Genomic DNA, 4,509 nt, shown 5'->3' with positions numbered 1-4,509 from the left:
CCCAGGGACACAGCCCCACCCAGACTGAGCTAGCAGAAAGTTACAGGGGAACTCTGTCTGAAAAGACGAGACGCAGTGCTTTAGAAGTCTATACCTCTTCATTGAAGGGTGAAAGTCGAAGGTTACAGTGCCCTTTCAGGCAGCAAATGATAAAGGACAGGAGTTGAATGAGGAGAGAAGAAAACAGTAGTTGGAGAGAGTGTGGGGTTATAAAAAGAGGAGCAAATGGAAGATAAAAGAAGATGGGAACAGAGAGCAGATAGAGAGAGTGTGGAGCGAGAGACAGAGGAAAGAACAGGAGGAGGAGGAGAGACCTGCTGTTGTCCTAGTGTGGCCCAGGGCTGTTTAACTTTCTCCAGGAGTAGTTACACAAAGGGGGAGACGGGTAAACAAGGCTCCTGCATCATCAAACCCAGAGAGAAAGAGAGAGAGAGGGGAGGTAGAGTTAAAGAATCAAATAGGAAGAGGGGTAGAGAGACACAGACAGTAAGGGTTTTCCACTGGACTAACACTATACCCCCTCTCTTATAATGACATCAGCAGGATAGCAATATAAACTGCTCAAATGACCAGGAATTAGCGACTCTGCAAACAAACATGCTACTAACTGTTCACACATGCACGCGCACACACACACACACACACACACACACACACACACACACACACACACACACACACACACACACACACACACACACACACACACACACACACACACACACACACACACACACACACACACACACACACACACTACGTTAATTAATTCAGTCCTTTCTGTTGTTCCCCTACAGAGATCTACTATGACCTCTAGTGGTCGCTGGCGGAAACTGCAGTGAATTCTTGAAAACATTAGATTTAGGACTGTGGAAACTTGACATCCAGGCATCAGTTTGTCTATGGATGCCACAGTTCCTGGGACATGAGAAAGCCAAGGGCCATTCCTGCAGAGTAACGAGGATAAGGAGACCATTTCCGAGCAGTCACTCAGATTATATATTTATTATTGTTTTAATATTGTTTTTAAAGTATTGTTTTATTATTGTTATAATATTATTGTTATAGCATTATTGTTATAATATTATTGTTATAATATTTTTGTTTTATTATTGTTGTAACATTATTGTGATAATATTATTGTTATATTATTTTTTTAATATTGTTTTAATATTATTGTTTTATTGCCATCTGCTGGACTGAGTGAGTATTACAGGAGACTGGAGCGAAAACAAGGAGAGCAGACTGGCTGATATTTGATTAAACATGACCAGGGTATGACATACATAAAATGTTTGATCTGTCATTGTTGAATAGATCCTCTGTATGCTGGGGCTCACATAGTGATTTGCTTGCCTTGGACATGACACTTCAAGCAGGGCTGGGGCAAGGAGTGGGGTTTAAGGGCTGTATAGAGGGAGGGAAGGAGAGAAATTAATGGGGAGAGGAGAGGTTGGGGAGTGGAGAGGAGAAGATTTAGAGGACTGGATAGAGAGACAGGAGAGGAAGGAGGGAGGGAGATGAGAGCGTTTAGAGAGCTGTATAGAGAAAGATGAAAGGGATGAAGGGAGAGGAGAGCAGAGGAGACTTTAAGTGGGACTTTCTGCTCTTTACAGGTACAGTAATCACTCTAAACTAAGGAATATTTTTAACAGAGTAACCAACCAATAGAAATCCCAAGAGCACTTCAAGTCCAGAGCTTCCATGTAATAATAATAATAATAATATATGCCATTTAGCAGACGCTTTTATCCAAAGCGACTTACAGTCATGTGTGCATACATTCTACGTATGGGTGGTCCGTATTGGATTATTCCATTACCGTGATTAATCTTCCATTGCCAAACTTGTCCCAGTAGCCTAGTTCCAATGTAGGATGAATACAAGGTGGTATCCAGGCTTTGAGCCTGTCCGGTCACGCACTAGTTCAAAGACAGCATGAGGGCAACAATAGGTTTGGAGAATCAAATGACATTATTGAGTTTGGCGTCCCCACGCGCTCACATCTCCACACTGCGTTGTCTTAACGACATACAGGGCCACGGAGTGTAATTGAACAATGCAGTAGGGCAAAACGATGTCCCAAAACAATTCACGTCGAGATTAATGTGCCAGGTAGGGCACATTTCAGTCTAATTTGGTTATTTTCTCTCAGCTTTAAACCCAAATTATTTTAAAATCTGCTTTATTGTCGACAGGGGGGTTCTGTATGTCCCTGTCAGGTGACTTATGGCCATAATTAATAGGCGTATATTTTGTTTCGTTCATGAATTAACTATCAGTCTATGAGGGAAAAACCTGGAGGATTCCTTCCTGGTCCGAAATCAGTAATGGTTCCGGAGCTGGAGCTGAGACACTGAGACAGCCATAGCCACTTTACCTCCAGAATCCAAATCCATCTTCAGACCCGGCGTTTTCCAAACCGAGATGGATATGGCAGCGTCGGCACGTTACTGTTTTACTGTGCTGTGTAGACTACTAGGCTACTGTGTCGGACTGGGCTGGAAAATACGATAGCCTAGACATAAGGCTGAAGACATGAATGATGAACCGAACCTACCGCTTTCCCGTCAGACGCCATGGGCTTGCGCATTACCACAGCTCCCCAAGGCTCGAGAAACAGACGAGCCTAGTCAACCCAACATAGACGCATCATGAATAAACATGCATCTCACGCAGTACTTTTCACTTTCAAAGCCTCTGTGCTTTAATTGCCGTTTGTCTGGCAGAGCTCATCTAAAAAAAATAACCTAAGTTAACTGTACTCGTGTGCGTCAGGGTAGCACAGAAAGAACGAGTCAGCGACGCATTCAAATCAAAGGTGGTATTCATGATTTTACTCATATTTGAATTAAACCCTGTGGTGTCATTTTGAATTAGTCTATCGGCATGAATTTATTATAGGCTTCTTACGAAACTGATACGCGAAGCCTATCAATCCCTATCATACTCTGATCAACACCACATGTGGAGGCGCGAGTGGAGCAGAAAGAGCTGGGCAGTAACAGTTGCTGCGGCAGCACCCGCATTGCAACACAGAATCGATGTTCCGCTGTACCAGCATGGGCAAGACAAGCTGTTGCATGCATGGGTTTCGTTTCTATCACCCCTCCAAAATATCGAGACAGATCCCGTTGACGTCACGTCCTCTGATACCTATAGCTATCTGTATGTGTATTTCCTCGCAACTTGATAGGTTGAACAGGGAATGCGGCTTGAGAAATTCCGGTTGGAAGTTGGGCTGAACAGCACGGTTTCCCATAATCAGCGAAGCGACAAGCCTGGCAGCCGGCGTGGCAGTTTCGAAGGAGGCTATGAAGCAACAGGAATATGGATTAGAATTCCTGGACATCGGTTGTAGCCTGTAGCCCACTATAGCAACAAACCAACCATCTCCAGCCTGTAGCCCACTATAGCAGCAAACCAACCATCTCCAGTGCCAGATAGTGATGAAAAAAAACAATCTTAACTTTCCTTAAGAAGACCACCTTCTCTTGTGGTCGAATTTTGCCATCTTGCCTCCACTCTTTCCCCACCCTTCCAACCCAATGCTCAGGGGAGATATGGAGTATCACAGGTGACTGGAGCCCAACCGGGACATTTTAGGATTGTGAACTGGAGATATCGCATTGAGGAAAGGATGGTGAGTATGGGGAAATGTTCATCCTGCTCTCATCTCCCATTAACCAACTATTGCCCCCATTCCCTCACCTCACCCTCACCCTGTCTCTCAGACTCACGGTTCCATTCAGACAGAAGTCCCGCGGTGCCGACATGGTCACATTCAACCGTGAAGATCACCCTCATCATCGCAAGAGATGCCCGCTCACCCAGAGGCGACAGACTGACACGCAAGCACACACACACACACACACAGTGCAGCAAACAGATGACAGATGAAAATGATGTTTGCTGGTATATTCTCTACTGGCATGCCCTACCATTAAACCTGTTGACTGATGAGAGTTGCTACTCTATCCTAACAGCCTATAATATTTAGTGCTGGTTCAGCTATTCTGGTTGGCCTATAAATGTAGACTTTTTATGGTTACTTGCAATACAACTTTATAAAGTGATGGAGGTGACACATGTGACACTGACGCATCAAGTGAGAGTGAGTGACGCACCAGATGACTTTCATTTCAGATATTGATCTTCAATATTGCAATCTTCTTTCCCTCTTGTGGTTTAAGAGTGAGAAGGCTAAGTAAGTGTGATCAAATGGATTAAGTGTGAATGACAAAATGTCAAAAATAAGGAATGGAGGACAATAAACGGAGAAGATGCTCTAGGGAAGTGGTTCCCAGACTTTTTATAGTCCCGTACCCCTTCAAACATTCAACCTCCAGCTGCGTACCCCCTCTAGCACCAGGGTCAGCGTACTCTCAAATGTTGTTATTTGCCATCATTGTAAGCCTGCCACACACACACTATACGATACACTTATTAAACATAAGAATGAGTGTGAGTTGTCGTCACAACCCAGCTCGTGGGAAGTGACAAAGAGCT

The sequence above is a fragment of the Oncorhynchus gorbuscha genome, linkage group LG13 (genome assembly GCF_021184085.1).
Source record: "Oncorhynchus gorbuscha isolate QuinsamMale2020 ecotype Even-year linkage group LG13, OgorEven_v1.0, whole genome shotgun sequence".
NCBI classification, from domain to species: domain Eukaryota; kingdom Metazoa; phylum Chordata; class Actinopteri; order Salmoniformes; family Salmonidae; genus Oncorhynchus; species Oncorhynchus gorbuscha.
This window is presented reverse-complemented; position numbering follows the sequence as displayed.